Here is an 18941-nt window from a genome sequence, read left to right on the forward strand (position 1 = left end):
TGCTCGCCTGGCATGCTTTGTTATAAGCCTGATTTTTTTTTTAATAAAGTTCTCTCCAAAAATGGTAGTTATATGCTAAACTTATGCATATTTTTTCGGGATAGGTTTGTTAATTCTCCTTTAAAATTTCGATTGGTGGGATTCCTTTATCGTTACCGAAGGTATTCACTGGAAAAATGACAGAGATCACTCTTTCTTTATTCTGCAACAGAACTGCCATTCCCATTTCTTTTGAGGTGACCTATTTGCTGAAGGTTACTTAAAGACTGTTTTAGAGGATATTACTACACAGAGTTAAGTACGAGTTCTTACGATCAACTGAAATGAAAATCTTTAAAGCATGGGGAACCTTTTTCACTGACTTTAATAGAAGTTTCGCACTTACAAGGTACACTTATCCAATTGTCTGATGAGATCAAATATTGTAGATTTTTGTTCTATCTTGTTACTAAATTAACTAGTCTATAGTGATGAACTTTCATGAGAAAAATATGATGTAAATTTTCTTAGTTCTTAAGTTGTGGACGATCGTATTTGATTTCGAAAAAATGTTCAGCAAACTAGAGTTATATGTCCATTTGTAGCCTTTCATGAAATCTACCATGTCAGATTCTTGTGGCTTAATGAGACCTGCAGTAAAAGATTTGCCTAAATATTTCATCAGTGCTCTTCTATATGATATGCGTAGGGTCTAGTTTCACAAAGAATAAATTGTGGCTGACTTACGCGAAAACTTTTATCGCTGAAATTTCTAGTTCCACCTTAGACCAAAGTTACCCCTCGGTGGGCATTACTTAAGGTTCTTTGCAGCGGCCCTTCGGCCCCTAGCTGCAACCCCTTTCGTTCGTTTTACTGTGGTGCAACCGTGAGGTTTTCACCCTGTTAAACCTTTCAAAGCTACCCACTCGCAATTTCCTTTCCAGCGCCGAATGACTTCATAGGTCCCAGCAATTGCCCTTTGGCTTAAACTCTTATATTCCATTCCATCTTGTTTTCCATCCTCTCCTAACAATCGTTGCATAGTGCAACTCCTAAGGCTTTCCTCCTGTTACAACTCTGAGGCTTTTTTACTGTCAGTTTCCATTTCAGCGCTGAATGGCCTCATAGGTCCCAACACTTGGCCTTTGGACTAAATTCTATATTCTATTCTCTAAATTTACCCTACATTGCAGGCATGCGTGGAAGCCATAATTACAGAATTTCAGGAGAGGTTTCATAACAGACTAAAGGAAAGGTAGCAAGTGAAAATTTCCGTTGAGGCCTCTTAAGACTGGGTACAGTTTACTTGGGATTTTTCAGAAACTCAGTCCAGACCCTCAGAAGCTGGTGTTATTAGCTCCTCGAAATTTGTTCATTCACAATTTCTTGAGTATTACGACCGTCTGCCGATGAAGATCTCATTGAATACCTACTAATACTTATGGTAGTTTACAAAACGCTATGTTTCAGACTTTTAATGTCCGGTATTACTCTTTTTTTTTATTTGAATAACCTTTTACAGATTTGTGTAGGAGGAATTTTTGCAGACTTGTTAAAATGAAAGTTCATAATACATGCTTTCAAAGAAAGCCGTTGCTGTATGCCTACAAAGTTTGATACAGACCTTCTTGAGAGGCTGTGTTGTTCTCTTGAAATTCTTATTTGCAAAATCACTTTGTCTTAAAGGGAATTTTAGACATTCATCGTAAATCATTTACAGACTCGTTTAGAGACACGTTACAACTTCATTCTTACTGAAATAGGAAAACATTCCAGATTCCTTAATTTTATAAAAGCTGGCTGCTTTTTCCAGACTTCTTATAAACTTGTGTCATTTTAAATCATTTCGTATATTTGTGGGTTTTTTAAAAGACTTAAGTCATACGCATACCCGCATCAGTCGCCTGTATTCTCCACTACGTAAAAGATTTCTAAAAATTTTGCGAAGGTTTTGTTTGTAAATTTTGTAGAAAATCGTATTGTGTACATTCTTATGTCTGACCGTAGACTTTCAAATGTGAAACTGCTATTACAACTTCTACTACTGCTGTTACAACGCACACTACTACTGTTACAACTCCTACTACTGCTGTTACAACTTCTACTACTGCTGTCACAACTTCTACTACTGCTATTACAACTTCTACTACTGCTCTTACAACTCCTACTACTGCTGTCACAACTTCCACTACTGCTCTTACAACTCCTACTACTGCTGTTTCAACTTCTCCTACTGCTCTTACAACTCCTACTGCAGACTGCCCACGGCAATCACTCCCTTAGTCCGTTACCCAGAGGATCTTCTAATATAAATTTCGTGGAATCAAGACTTAGGCTTTCATGGAAACCTTTGTTATGATTTCACTCGGCTTTATCGTGACAGCAGACATTCCGCGAATATCTTACGGCAGACATTCGCAGAATGACTCTTTATTGGACCACGTGGATTTCGTGGCAGGATTGTTCAGGGATTTTAATATCAACTGATAGACATTTTGTGCCCCGTGAAACAACACCTGTGGGAATTTGACATTTCTTTTAAAACCTGAAATATTGACCTTCGGGTTACATTCCAATCTTTCATTGAAATTGACTTGGCTTTAGGATGTTGTGAGATTGGAAACCTGACTAATGAGGGAATTTGGACTTGCAGAAAATGAAGTTTGACTTTCCTGGGAAACTGATTCCAAACAAGATACACAGTGCATTATCATCTCCCAAAAAAGCAGTGCTTGCTGAATGCAATATGTCTGTGTCAAGTAAATTTCTACTTTTCGGAAAACATCTAACGTGTGTCCAAGAATTTACACACACGCACACACACTCATATATATATATATATATATATATATATATATATATATATATATATATATATATATATATATATATATATATATATAGGCCTATATATATATATAGGCCTATATATATATATATATATATATAGGCCTATATATATATATATATATATATATATATATATATATATTATATATATATATACAGTATATATACATACATACAGTAACATACATACATATATATTATATATATATATATATATATATATATATATATATATATATATATATATATATATATATATATATATATATATATATAACAATAAAGTGACCTGCAAACTCACTAAAGCAGGTACTCTCTAGTTGCGGAAGTTTCTTTAAATGTTTTAATTAGTGAAGTTGGGAAGTTGACCATGTAACCCCCTTCGGGAATAAGCTCTTTGAATTTATTCCTCTGTATCCTCCCAGCAGTAGATTCGAGTGTTTTTGTTTCATAATTCCTGTATTCGCTTTTTTTTTTTTTCTCTCATGGCTCCCTTCCTCCCCGAAGTCAGACGTTTTTAGGCTTTCCAGAATTACGATTTGGTATGTGTACCGCATGTGTCCTTTAGTTTATTAACTTACGTTAGTTGGTATTCCATAGGTCATGCATATACTTCATGATAAATCTATTACATATTGTTAGGGATTAACGCAGTTGTTTTTAGAAAACTCAAAACAACAATAATAAGAATCGGAAATAAAACAATGTTTACCAAAGATAAGATGACGAATATCTTCTGTGAATGTCTACAAGAATTAAAAGAAAAATGGGATTAACAAAAAGAGATTGCTTTCACTTATAATGAAAGGCAACACATCATGAAATCGCCGAAATTTCTAGTGAAAGAAGGAAGTCGCTGAACATTGCGATTGGAATTGAAAAAGAACTTGGTATTGCCACCCACACTCAGAATATCCCATTGAGGTCGTACAGAACGGTGCTACACTGTGGAAGTGGCAGCTTTGATTAAAGCAACTTTTGTATGCGTTCGTCAACCACACCAGAAACCATTTTTTTAAAGCTTCCTGCCAAGCCCTGTTTACAGACCTTGCTTAAACAGTGTCAAGATAAAAATATATCACTCCCATAGTATCATAATGACTGAGTCTTGCCTACAATAATAATAATAATAATAATAATAATAATAATAATAATAATAATAATAATAATAATAATACTTTGCGTACTTTTGTAACAAAACGTAACCGAGTTTATACAAATCTTTCCTGCTTTCACCATAACTCATAAAATAAAAGTAATAAAAGTGTTATTCACAAAGCCATGAAATCAGGTAAATCATATCTATTATTATTATTATTATTATTATTATTATTATTATTATTATTATTATTATTATTATTATTATTAGTGGTGCGTTCATTTCTATGGAATAAACCAACACAACGTTTCCTTGCCTGGGAAATTTGTCGGAAAATAAAACAATATTTTAAAGAAGTACCAACGAGCAAAATTGCTTGTAAACTTCAACCCAAATCGAAGTAAAAGGCAATTCAGCCACAAGGACTATCAACACGAGCGAACAAGCAAGTGAGCAGCAAAGAAATAAGCTTTGTGTCATACTCTGCCAGCGACAGTTACATCTGAAGTTTCTCTGCAAAAGAGAATTAAAAAGAGAATTTGAAAGCTGTAATCCCTTCTAAGCTTGTCGTATCCCCCGAGTTGATTTTTTATTGTGATTATTATAAAAAAAGACGTCAGATATTTTGAGTAGTGCAGCGAGATGCACTTTGGCGGTTCAGAAGATATTATGATGTAGTATTCTTCAGTGAATGCAATTAAAAGTTAATTCTTACAGATAAAGATTTGAGTGTTGTTATTTCATACTCCAGATAATGAGTTGTAAATTATTAGATTCAACAAACAGAAACTACTCCGCTCTTGCTGTTTCAAGTAATGACTTTTTTCAGGTGTCATAAATATTTTAACTTATAATTTCATCAGTCAGCCATACTTGTTGACATTAAACGTCACTTCATTTGGTAAGCTTATTTTTATTAATTATTGGAGTTTTTGTATCTATGTATATCATGGCTGTAAATTAATTCATTCATTTTTTCATAATAATAACCGTAAGTTGTTTCTGATATCTAAAAAATAATTGGTAAGACCAACTCGATCACATTTGTCATCTTATTCTGTATTTTTGTCTTTATACACAAACTATATTATTCAGGAACTGTAAAACTGTCTGGTTTGAAAGGAAATTAATTCAGAAATAAATGGAAAAACAAATTTTTATAAATTGAAGACAAATTATTTACATATTTAACTCCCATAAACTTTTTATTTTGGAGTATCCTAAACTTATTTACATCTATATCTTTCCCCCAAAAATAGTATAAAAGAAAGTTACCTTATTGATGACGACGAGAGAACTTCCCATTTAGCAGGGAACAAATTAATCTTCTGTCATTTTGGAAACTTCAACGAATTTAGAACAGTCATCTTTTGTTTCGTTTCGATATCTAAGTCACTCAAGATGACGACTGTCTTTGGAATCGCCACCTTAAATATTCGGGTAACGAGATGCCCCCTCGGGTTTTTGACCTCCTGTCAAGGCACACCGACGGAGGAACGTGCCCAGATAAGTTTGCACCTTCCACTGAGCAGTCGAACTGGGCCTCGTGAAAGTATCGTAAATCTTGAAGTCAATTCGAGCCGAGTTGTGCTCTTTAGACTTACTTTCAAATACTTCTGTCTTCTGTATTTACACGACAAAGTGATTAAGTCGGGTTACTTATTGTCTGTAACTCCATTTCTGCTCGAACCACCTGTTGCTATCGAATGTCATGTTAGCAGATTTCATTTTCAAAACGCTCAAAAAGTCTTCCCTCCTCATACGATTCGTCAGTATGCGTGTGACGCTCGATATGCAAATGATTACTTCAGACAAATTCACAAGAAAAACTCTTGCGGAAAAAGTTCACACGGGTTGGTCGCGTCAGGGAGGATGTGTGGCGAGGCGACGAAGTGAGGCGAATGCCGAGAGGGAGAGCGAGGACCCACGCGACGGCACATGCTCACCTGACTAAGGTCGGTGCAACACTGCCGAGGGAAAGGGGACTGACTCCCCATATGCAACCCCGTCCGGCCATGCGGTCTGACTTTCTGTGTAGCTTTGGTGTGTGTGTGTGTGTGTGTGTGTGTGTGTGTGTGTGTGTGTGTGTACGCTTCCCCTTACTCATTTTTACCCCCCTCCGACGGCTGATTACATTTTATAGTGCCAGCAATGGCATTTGCCATTTTTCTAAATTTGTTTTTATTCCTTTATTTTTGACTACGATATTTTCGCGGATCTGTATCTATCCCTTTAGTGGGTAGATATATGTTGCAGTATGGTTGACTGACTTATCCGTAAAAATTATTAAGTTTAGAAATGCAAGCTATTACATTAATAACATTTGACAAACTAACATTACATTTTATGCTTTAGCAATTAATACACTTTTGAATGTGTAAGTATTTAGAAGACAAATGCTATATAACATCTCATGTGCAAAAGAGCCCGTGATTGTAAATTTGAGGCTTCAGACGATTGTGTCAGTGTTAGTTGGAAGAAAATATCGACCTCCAAAATACTCTTGCAAATCATTACATAGTCACATCACTCATCCAACGTCCGTGCAGACACAGGTACTGAATAACTCGGAAAAATAACTGTCGCATTACTGGTTAGATTTTGTGTGGGCAACAACGTACACTCAGGCTCTACACAAACTGCCACACACACTGATGGAATAGTTACCACCTGTAAGAGGTTATGCTTCTGGTTTGTATGTCTCTGTCTGTCTGTCAGTTGCGTGATGTGTAATGACTGGGTTTTTCCGATTCCAGGAGGCAACGGATTTAGGCTTTGGCACGGGAACGAGTCTTGATCAGGGTCCAGGATTTCGTCTTTATTTTAAATCTTTTCATTCCTTACAGTTCGTAAATCTTGCTCTCGGTTATGTTCGTTTGAAGAAATTGTTGACTTCCTGATATTTGTGAAAGAAAACGGGAATTTTCAAGTGTACTGGTAAGTTTGTTTATTACGTCTTTGTAATTGGGAGAGAAAATGTAAGAGTATAAACACATTTGTGGTAGTTTGTAACCTCTGGCTTCCCTTTTTAGTTACCAGGTATTTTATGAATATTGCTAGCCTTCAGATTTTAAGGCTGCTTTCCTTCAAATAAAAAAAAACTTTTATGACAAGTAAATGTTACCCATGATCCGTTTCAGGATAAAATAACTATAAATTAAGACAACCAAATATCAATGTAATCTCAGTTAGATTGAATATAAAGTTGTTGTTTTGTTCCCCGTGCATCCAGCTTTCAGTAAAACAGATTCTAGTTATCAGCGGTTTGACAGCAGAAACAAAATCTAGAGGTAGCCTTCATTCATTAAACCCTGCCTCTTTATGTTGTCTGCTTTATCGTCGAGGAAATATTAATCATGCTTATATATATATATATATATATATATATATATATATATATATATATATATATATATATATATATCACGTCCTTGTTTTCTCTATATAACGGAGATTTATTGGTTATAGAATAATAATAATCTCTACATGTGCAAGCATAAGAATACGCACACACACACACACACACACACACACATATATATATATATGTATATATATATATATATATATATATATATATATATATATATATATATATATATATATATATAATATATAATATATACATATATATGTATATATATGTGTGTATACCCAATATATCTCTGTCATAAGAGAAGACGCACATTCAGCCTACGGATGCCGAGACCAACACCAAATCATTCATCGCCCCCCAGACTGAGGTGGACGAGATCACGTAATTAGGCGAGATGAAATAGCATTACGTAAACAGAGCGTCTTTCGGGTCTGAAAGTGGTCCCGAAATGGGGAAACTCCGCAGTGAAGTGCGTCGGGCGTCCGGAACTTTTGGAATACGTAAAGGCCGCCTCTTTGCCTGCTCACAGAACTCGCCCGCCATATTTATGTCCAAAGTCGGGGCATTTGCACAAACTTCAGCAGGACACGAACGCGGGGACGGAGGCTGGGACGAAGGCGCAATCACGAGCGGCATTGTAATTAGAGATAGAACTATGCCGTCCACAAAAGGAAACGCTTCTTTCACAAATATTGACAGTTCTAGAATTTTTATACCTGAAAGTGATTGTGTAATCTCACATTACACACGTCACGACCATCTCTGCAGTTAAGTTTTGTCTTTCTGAAAGTCATTTGCGGCTAGAAATGACATTTCAGTCTTCATTGTTTTACACTTTTTCGTAACTTTTAGTGAAATAATGCACCTTTCCACTTGCACATGCAGTCAAGTCATTCACAGTTAGCAGTAGAATACCTTTCAAGATTAAATCAAACCTAGATTTCTTTGCTCTACGCGTCGAATTGTCAGCAGCAAACAGCTTTTCTGGTACGAGTAAAGCACGCCTTCGTTTCAATTACCCTTTTTATGATTACAGATGAAAAGCACTTAACGCCAAACACCCTCAGATTTAGTAAGAATATCATCATACCAGTGACAAGCGAGTAGAAAGTTGCGAATAAACGGTATTTGTAACGGCAGCTTTTCCATTAAACAAGACAACGAACACTGCTTCCATATTATCTTTCGGCTGTATCATGAACGCACTGAAGTATCCTCAAGATTTGAAATGTCAGTATTTGAACGACTATTTAATTAAAGCCATTGCAAACGTTTTATGTATAGTGAACGCTTGCAGCCAGCGTCGCTCCTTCAGCAATATGCCTGCTGAGAACCTGCCGTCATCACAAAACGAATATAGTCGCGCAAAGTTAATCCGCAAGGTACAAGTGAATAGCTTCCCACTGACTCTTCAGTCAGGGGAAGGAAATATGCCTTCAGACCATTTAATTAGCAGTACTATGCGTGCAATTGTTTGATGCTTTCGCGTTTCTGGGAGACGAGGATCTAGTGGCAGACAGAGCAGGCGAAGAAGTGCTTTATTATAGATGACTTTTCTTGTACATTTACGCATTGATTTTTCTGTTGTCTTCATTCTTTTTTCATTTGATTTCCTTGCGTATCGATGCGGCTGCTCTGCAGTTAAAATGTTTATAAAGTCATGGATCTTTTCTATCGTTGATTTTTAGATCCAGTTACTGACTGATGAATTCCGTCTCTCGAACATTCCATGGCCTTCAAAGATATATTCGGTAGAATATTCACGTGTATATTCATTCATTTGTAAGCAGGATTCATATTAAATGCTAAAGTCAAGGAGAGAGAAGAAAAACATCTGTAGTAAAAGTTGAATGAGGAAAAACAAAAGTTGAATTAAACAGAACAGACGTAGTATGAAATGCATGCAAGAGACAAAAAAAAAAAAAAAAAAAAAAAGCCAACCTCATGAATCGTACGATGCGATGATAATCCGTATCAATCCTGGCTCATTTTTTTCGCCGCTGCTTTATGCAGAACTGCGAATCATACAAATTGCGTGATGTGTCTTTCATCCGAGGTGGGAGCATCACCGGCTTTGCTTTAATTCCTTTGGTAACGGCTGCATTCGGCGCCGCTGCCGAGGCCATTCATTGTTCAGTGGCCTCCTCGTGGATCATTTGTGGCCGCTTTCGTTTCTCTCTCTCTCTCTCTCTCTCTCTCTCTCTCTCTCTCTCTCTCTCTCTCTCTCTCTCTCACTGTGAATTGCACGCTTGCATTATGCTGTCGTATGAATTGGGTGATTTTTATTGTTTTTTTTTCGCCAGAGCGGCGGGTGGAGGCGATATATGGATGTATTACATATTATCTTGTTCATTTATACAGCCCAGGGGGTAGTACCGTCAGTGCGCCTCAAATGGTGTACTGTAGGCATTACTTAAGGGTCTTTGCAGCAACCTCTTTCATTCCCTTTACTGTACCTCCGTTCATATTCTCTTTCTTTCATCTGACTTTCAGCCCCTCTAACAATTGTTTCATAGTGCAACTGCTCTGAGGTTTTCCTCCTGTTACACCTTTCAAACCTTATTCCCAGTTACCCTTTCAGTGATGAATGCCCTCATAGGTCCCAGTATTTGGTCTTTGGCCTAAATTCTCTAATCTATTCTGTTCTGTTCATTTATACATGTATACGTGTGTTGTTTACGTGTTCGTAGTATCGTATGAATATACACACATGTATAGTCATTAGGTACGCATTTGCATATCCAAAATTTTCTGTTGATCTTTGCGTTACCTTATTTGCGACTTCTGTGCTTCGTTTACCTAACATTCCAAGTAATGTGGTCAAATTCCTGAGTTGTCAATCACGATCAAGTGCCTGATGCTCACATCATCAGTTGACAAGTCCAAGGGAGGGAAGGAGGAGGGATTAAGTTCAGCAGAGGTCATATGCGGGATTTCATGAACGGATTCTCTTTCTTCCGCTTCGTCATCTCTTACCTCTGTCTCATACACGATTCGCATGCTCCTTTATTCTTATATGTTGTACTGTATCTTTTTGTCTGTGCACACAAACACGCTAATTTTTTGAGGTATGTGTATGTCCAAAAGTCGTGTGGGTATTGTTCATCTCACATGACCCTCTAGGATACAGATTTCTACTATAGAAGTTTGCGTCCTGATTGAAGAATGAGGAGGGTGTTGATAGTCCTGCAACTCACACACACACAAGTATATAATATATATTATGTACTGTACATATATATATATATATATATATATATATATATATATATATATATATATATATATATATATATATATATATATATATATTGGCTTAAAAACAGTGATGTCAACAGATAAAGATGAACAAATAGAAGAGTATTTTATTACCCATAATATAAAAGTAACGTTTGCCTTTCTTTATTTCCGAGGGCATCATTTTCATTTGTAAAATACTGCCCCAAAATTAGGTATTTTATGCACCAACATTCCATCGGTGGACCTCCCGTGGTGCACTGTAAGCATTGCAAAAGGGTGTTTGTAGTGTCCCTTCGGCCACTAGCTGCTACCACTTCTTATCACCTCACCTTGCCTGTATACCTGTCTCCTTTCTTCAACCTTGCTCTAAATCTTCTCTAATTGCTCTCCTAGTTTATATTTTAGACCATTTACTTCATCTCATTTATTTTTAGAGCTCTATCTTGCTGCCCACACACTCCAGCCATCACTTTCTTCTGGGGGTGAATGGCTGAAATTGCTCCAGTGCTTGGCTTAACAGCCTGAATTCCATGAATCTAACTTAGTCCTACTCTTACACAGAAGGCTGATGAGTAGCTCGTCGAACCCACCTTTTACATTACCTAGGGCTGAAGATTCAGAAGTAGAACGAGCGTAAGAGGAGTATTTAGCCTACAAGGAAGAGGTCCTAGAATCAACTAGGAGTATGCGTGGGTATGGCCCCTAGCTGCAACCTCTTCCATCCCGTTTACCATACCACCGTTCATATTCCTTTACTTCAGTCTTACTTTTCCACTCTTTCTTAACAATTGTTTCATAGTGCAACTGCGAGGTTTTCCTCCAGTTACACCTTTGAAAGCTTTTTACTCTCAATTGCCCTATCAGCGTTGAATGACCTCATAGGTCCCAGTGCTTGGCCTTTGGCCTAAATTTTATACTCCACTGTTATAGAAACATAGGAAGAGGGAATGAAAGCAGTAGGTGGTAGGATGAGGAAAAGTTAAGTATACCTTAGTTTAACCAGACCACTGAGCTGATTAGCAGCTCTCCTAGGGCTGCCCCGAAGGATTAGATTTATTTTAGTAAAGTGAATAATTGTATACAAGAGGGAATGAAAGCAGTAGGTGATGAGAAGAGGTCAAGTGAGGAATTGTATACAAGTATTCAAGCGGATAGATCAAACGAAAAAAACTGGAAAATTATGAAAATCCAGGGTTTAACATTAACAAGTACCTTGGAGAGAAGAAGATGCAGTGTGGGGAAGCAGATAGAAAGAAAAGGCTAACGAGCAAAAGTATCTTAGAATATAAGATGTAAAACGAAGAGTTGCTGTGTGAATGGAATGCAGTCCCGTGTTGATGGATCAGATAATTTGAAGGGCTTTTGATTGTGTAGGATAGAAGGGACAGAGCTGATCGAAGCTTTGAAAGATCAAGAGTGCTTGTAGAAGTGACTACCAAGGGTGCAAGGAGGGCAATCAAGAAATTGACGAATGGAAGGCACTCGACTACACGTTGGCGGATTGACAAGTGTGTAGCTGTGACACCGTAATGGAATGATGGCTGAATGGCGGAGTAGTTTGAGTACGGTATGTTGGTAGGATGAAAATATTCCAAGGAAATTGTGTTTATTTATTTAGAAACAAATGGCTGATGTTCATATTCTTACAAGGCTTTGTGTTTTGAAACTAGATTCTGTAATTCTTGCATCCTTACCTTGCTAAACAGGTAGGTATTTTAATGATTATACAGGAAAGAAATATTACAGCACTCAGTTCTAGAAAGGAAGAGTTCGTGGGATTACGAATATAGCCACAGAAAATATGAACCGCTTCTGTTTATTTTGAAAGAAGTATATAAAATGCATAGATTTTAAAGAATGTAGTTTACTTGGGCCTACAGCGAAGACAAGATGCCCACCGCTCGGGTGAACCAGACTTCCAAAGAGCACTGACCTCAGACATTGGTAAGTTGACCCATCCCTCCTCTTTTATTCCACTTGCCAGATGTGAATATTCTTTCTACCGTTTTTATATTCGTTTGTACGTCACTGTACCACATATATGTATGTATGTGTGTGTGTATATATATATATATATATATATATATATATATATATATATATATATATATATATATATATATATATATATATATATATATAAGATTCTGACTCACACCAGGATCAAACCTAGGTATTTCAATTGAAAGCCAAGGGCGCTGCCCACCAGGTCATACAAGTCATAAAAGAAGTTGGAACCTAGTGGGCAGCGCCTTGTTTTCAATTGAAAGACCTGAGTTCGATCCTGGTGTGAGTCAGAAATTTATTTCTGTTCCACACGTGATTATATGTTGATTATTTCTCATATGTATATATATATATATATATATATATATATATACATACATACATACATATATATATATATACATATATATATTGTTTAAGCTTCGGTCCTCATGAATCTGTTGTAAAATTAAATCGAAATTCATTAGGAAATATACCTGGTGTTTCATTTTTTGCCGTGCTACATCTTCACGCACACACACACACACGCACACAAACACACACACACACAAACACACACACACACACACATATATATATATATATATATATATATATATATATATATATATATATATATATATATACATTGTGTATTCTTTACATCAGTAGATTGTCGTGGGCTGTAGGCAATATGAATTATTGCAAGGAACTATCAACCTCTTAAAAAATAATTTCTGAGACCCTGAATGATAACACCTTCTGGGGGTCGCCCAACCCATGGGGATGAGAGGAATATATGCATAATGTATACCTTTCCATGCATGCATGCTTGTTTAAGTAAAGGAAGAAAGGTAATAGGCATTGTCGAAATCATTTGGTAAGCACAACATCTAAATTAATAAGGAAATGCCTTATATACGTCTATACAGATATACATACGTGGATACATATGTATGTGTGTGTGTATTTTTGTCACTCACACCTTGACGTCTCTTGTGTTCCCAAATACCATATAATATCAAGTTCGCTGTACCTCGAGAATAACTTACACTCAAGGGGAATTGTAATTAATAAATGCTTCGTGACCAGTGGGATTCGAATCGCCTGGTATAGGAACAATGATGTACAGTGACTTTAACCACTGGACTGTCAACAGAGTTATAAGTTGATATCGACTCTGCCCCAGCTCAGGTTGTCGTAGTTTGAATCAATATCAACCCACTCCACCATGATAGCTGATTGGTAAGTTTGTAGCACTAGGCTATTTATGAATGTTCGTCACTAGTTTGAACAAATATTTAACTTGTAAACTTCGAAAATTGGTTCCATTTTGTCTATTTATATTTTGATTTTTACCTTTCGGCTTTCCAATTACTCTCATTATCATTTCCGTCGTTGTTTCGAACATCTGTTCTGTCTTGCAATCCCACCGATCACTGCTGAATGATTAGGCAAGCTATCCTTGGCGGAGAAACAGACAGACAGACAGGCATTTGGTCTTCGTGATTGCCACTTTTCTTCCTCTGTTCTGCGACGCCTTCGGGACTACCAGAGATTCTGAGGGACTTCAGACGCTCCTTTAAGAAGGAAGAGAGTCATTCCGGTAATGGATCAGTGGAAGAACTCCGTGTCATTGCTTAGCTATTGAGGCTTCGGGGAATTCAGCCGCGGTGAAACATTCCAAGAAGCTTGTGGAGAAGAGGCGGAGGAACCTCACGACGTTCTTCCTTCTCTCTCACTTCTCACTTTACTCTCGTTATTGGAAGAGCGATCGAGCGGTGGATGAATGAAGCCTTCTGAATTCCAGAACACTCTTGGCAACACTGAATGTCATAACTTTGGCACAAACGGTGTGTTTCAAAGGTCATAAGGACAACAACAACAGGTCAAGTTACTAGACCAATGACTGACTGACAGCAAGAGTGAATGACATCAAAAGAGCATAAAATATGAGTTTTACTGTAATATGAGCATCTGGATACATGAAGTAACTTGTTCCAGCGGGAATGACACGGTCATTTGTGTTGTGCAACAAAGCAAACTGAATGTCATCGAGATAATACAAGGATCTGGTTTCTGAAGCAAAGAGATTAACATTAAATACACATGCAGAGCGTAAACAATGATTTTGTTGAGTATGTTAAATGAAATCCACATGGCAGTAGTTTAAGCTTTTCTAGATATAAATTCAGCCACGATTGTTGATAATAACGCATAACTTATCATATTTTTACTGTACATCATCATGGGTGCTGATGTTCACTATCAGTGACTGATACACAGAATAGCATCAACGGAACGTAATCTTTGGAGTGCTCTAGCAGTGACAGCCACGGCGAAGAAGATTATCCTAGCAGAAACCTGACTTTCTGACACCAGTATTAAATTAAAGGTTAGCAGACCTTGAGTACTGACTCACTCTAGCAGTGACAGCGGTGCCGAGTGGCAAAGGCAGAATTTAGCTATGTAGTGGAATGTTCAGTATTCGTAGTCATTTTTGCAAGTAGGTTTTTACATTCCTCACTGTAAATTGAACCAGGACATTTTTTTCAAGCTCGGGTGTTCTTGCCTATAATATAAAAATTGACGTAATATTCGATAGCTATAAAAATATAAATATTTTGAACGTGTTGTTGAGAGGAAGACTGAATATCATTCTCGTGCTTTTTGCTTGATAAGCAGTCTCATAACTATTTTAAAACATCCACCCAAAGTTCCTTGTCTGTTTTATTTTTGCATCTCTCTCTCTCTCTCTCTCTCTCTCTCTCTCTCTCTCTCTCTCTCTCTCTCTCTCTCTCTCTCTCTCTCTTCTGAGACATTTCCCCGCATGTTAGTGATTTGAGATTTAATCTCAAAGGAGATGAAAAACTTGGTGAAGTTTGTTCCCACCGCGATGGCTTTTCACCAGTGCCTGCCAACTGTCTTCTAGACTGAGAGCAATTTCTTCCAGTGTCAATCTATTACATCACTGGTAATCAGACATGACACACTAGAATCATTTCAAAGAACATCGAACTATTACGAGTGTGGTGAAATCCAGGAGTTATGATTGCCGCAATTATTAGTCGACTCTGAAGGTCTTCACAGGAATCTATTTTCAGTTAAACAACTCAGCTTCTTTCAGTTCTCTAAGCAACGCTTATAAATGTGACTGTATATGATTGAACAAATACATTTTGTAAACACCTTTATTTTTTATCAGTTAAAAGAGCCTCGTGTTGCTTCTGTCCTGCTGTGGACTGCAGAATGTAAGTATATACATATATATATATATATATATATATATATATATATATATATATATATATATATATATATATATATATATATATATATATATATATATATATACCTAAGCTTAAGGAATTTACTCATGATCTCATTTATTTTAGAATTGTCGCTTCGTTGGAAATCTTTGCATTTCCGACTATTAGGCTTGTTGTCCCACGGTTGAATTTTTGAACCGCACAAATACGGCCAGCAGTCTTATTCATGAATGGATATAAGTAGACAAGAGACAAGCTCTTGTAATCTGCGCTCACCATCTCGTAAATGTGCGAGAAGACAAATTGCATATAAAGCTTGCATAGGGGTTACTTTCCTTTAACCTTCTGCGCTATTCTGCGCAAGGGCCATCAACAATCACTCATCAACAGAAATGCAAACCTTATAAACAAACTGTAAGGTTGTGTTAATGAAGCAATCTTTTTAGACTATTATTTGCTTCACGCGTAATCACGTTCTGACGCAATTTTATATGCAGTGCATTAATGAGATTTAGCTCCGTTATATGATCTAATAGAGGTAATTAACCGATACAAATCTTTAGTGTTGCAACATATTAGAGTGTGAGACGATTAATCAGGACAGAGATGATTATCCTCTTTTTCTATCGCAGTTTTGGAATGAGCCTCGCAACTTGGCGTTTTCTGTCTGCATTAGGCAATGGATTTACAACTGCTTCAAACCCGCCATAAACACGTTTTAAATGGATTCAGCATATAATGCTAGGTTTACTCGTCATTTGTCTGAAGGAAAACTATGAGAGTCTATCTTCAATCATCCTCAGATAGACAATGGAATGCCTAGGAACTAGGCATGACTTTTGATGGTTGATACACACACACACACACACATACATATATATATATATATATATATATATATATATATATATATATATATATACAGATAGATAGATAGGTTTGGTCTTCTTATGTGGCCTGATACATATAAAAATTCACAGTACATACAGCTAGCAACGCAAAAATCGGTGTTTATGATTTACTGTCACATGAACAACAGTAATTTTTAAAATGACTGTTGCTGTTGATATGGAAAACAAAAGATTAATCAGTGAAGCGTTGCTATAATATAACAGATGCTGTAATAATGATATAGTGAAATTAAAGCCTTTGTTCGCTTTCCTTCAGTCTCTCGCTGACGCAGAACCATTCTCGAGTTGCCGGGAAGGGCGACTGTATCTCTCCTTTTCGAAGAAGCCTTATCCATCGAACCAAACAACTCCACCATTGAGCGAGACCAAAGAAAAGCCTTTATGTATATCTCGCTCACCCGATAGAGACCGATTGAACCGTCGGAACGAGACCGAACAAGCGAGCATCGTCAGACGGACATACTGTATGGACAGGCAGGCAGACACGAGGCAGCAATGAGACCGAAGGCACGGCCGCGTTAATTCATTCTGCTTAATCCTTAATCCTAATGAAAACCAAATACTGTTAATTGTTACCCAACTCTCTCCCTCAAGAACGAGGCCCTCCACGCGATCTCTTTATGACGGCCCCCGACGTTTCCAGGAACAATTAAAATGTGAATATATAATGGGGGGAAAATTCCCTAATCGCATTGCGTATTCACTGGCAGCCTTCGTCATTTTGTTACGGAATTATTCGCACTCGAAGATTATGCTGCTTCTTCTCGCTTCCTCTTCGTCTCCTTCGCCGCCTCCTAATCCTCCTTATTGCCTCTTCCAGTTTGGGGAAAGTTTCATTTTCATGCGAACTTCTTGTCTAGCCATTGATATTCTCGTAACCGGTTGCGTTCAAGAAGGTACTTCTAGGTGTAATATCGTCTCTCTCTCTCTCTCTCTCTCTCTCTCTCTCTCTCTCTCTCTCTCTCTCTCGGCTGAAAAAAAGTGGAAGGGTTGGATGACTGAGCTGTTGTTTCAGCAAACCGCATTCGGTAATGCTGAGCGTTGGTGCAGCTTTAGTGACTGGACGCGCTCGTGTGCTTTTGATTCATGTTTAGTAAAGTTCCATTAAAAATTTGGCCATTGGGGATAAAGATCATTTGGATTCATTCTCTTTTTTAGAGGTAGCAATTCGGTGAGCACTTTGCTTAATTTGTGGTAAGAGTATTTCGAACGAGATTGTAATCCTCGGCTTAACTATAAGTACTAATATTACTTATGGTGATAAGTTTGGTTATTACCTTGTCAGTTAGTTAAAAAAGCAGTATCGTTAAGTTGTTGGGGCAGCATATATTATTAGTAAGAGGACAGAATCTTCATTGAAGACACTTTTTGAAAATCTAAAAAAATATAATACTATAAAAGTAGAGAAGGATAAAGATTTAAACAGAAAGTATGAGTTTTTCTTATAAAATTCATACCTGCAGCGACCCAATGGAAAGTTTTGTCTGATCTCTGTCTCTCTCTCAGAGTGTCCCATAAAATCTGACGAGTTGTCTCGATTCTGAACTTGCTTTGGAGTCGTGGACTGGTCCCGTTTGAAGACGGAAATACCCTTGAATAATTATTGCTGTGTGTAACTGTGAAGACGATCATTGCAATGCCCTATTTCCGTCGCTTCCTGGAGTTCCTCACTAAGTATTGGGAAGTTCGAACCCCCACCCCCCACCCCCACCATCTACCCAAATTTCCATTGAAGTGTCACGGAAGTCAATCTACCAGATATGTAAACAGACTCTGGTCTGACCTATTATTAGGATCTCCTGTGTGTTCTGTTATCAAGACCTTTTTGTCTTTTGTTCCGTAACTTATTTCATAATGCATCACAACTTTCTCAGTCAAAATATTATTTTTAGCAAAGTTGCAATTGCTAAGTAGTCTTCTTTCAAGTAATTACGAGTTTTATGCGTTACTTTATGTGAGTTAACGAAAGTTCCCCCGGCATTATTAGAATGTTAATGGGTTGGTTGGTTTAGATTAAGGCGGCCTTATGCCAACAAAAGCGGCCCGTAAATATGGTCAGGTGTTAAAGGAGTAAGACCTCAGAACTCGGCAAACCAACTTGGACAAGTGAATGCTAATTATAAATAATCACTCAATTTCATACATAGCATTAGCTTGTATAAATGTGCTTATTACCATTCAGTTTTATAATCATCCTATTTTCTTTTTATCGTTTTCAGAACCAAATTTAC

General features: G+C 37.1%; 1 protein-coding gene and 1 long non-coding RNA gene across 2 annotated transcripts in view; one reads left to right on the forward strand and one right to left on the reverse strand.

The window, feature by feature from the left end:
- LOC136826037 (uncharacterized) overlaps positions 1 to 6208 on the reverse strand; it is a 233280-nt gene extending 227072 nt beyond the window's left edge. Inside the window, exon 1 of the mRNA XM_067082909.1 lies at positions 5204 to 6208. The gene's annotated coding sequence lies outside the window, so the exon portion shown is untranslated. The remainder of the gene's footprint in view (positions 1 to 5203) is intronic.
- The window catches only part of LOC136826041 (uncharacterized), an 855957-nt gene that overhangs the window by 836481 nt on the left and 535 nt on the right, over positions 1 to 18941 (forward strand). The gene's annotated exons all lie outside the window — the stretch shown is intronic.

This window comes from Macrobrachium rosenbergii, chromosome 40, assembly GCF_040412425.1.
Source record: "Macrobrachium rosenbergii isolate ZJJX-2024 chromosome 40, ASM4041242v1, whole genome shotgun sequence".
NCBI lineage: Eukaryota > Metazoa > Arthropoda > Malacostraca > Decapoda > Palaemonidae > Macrobrachium > Macrobrachium rosenbergii.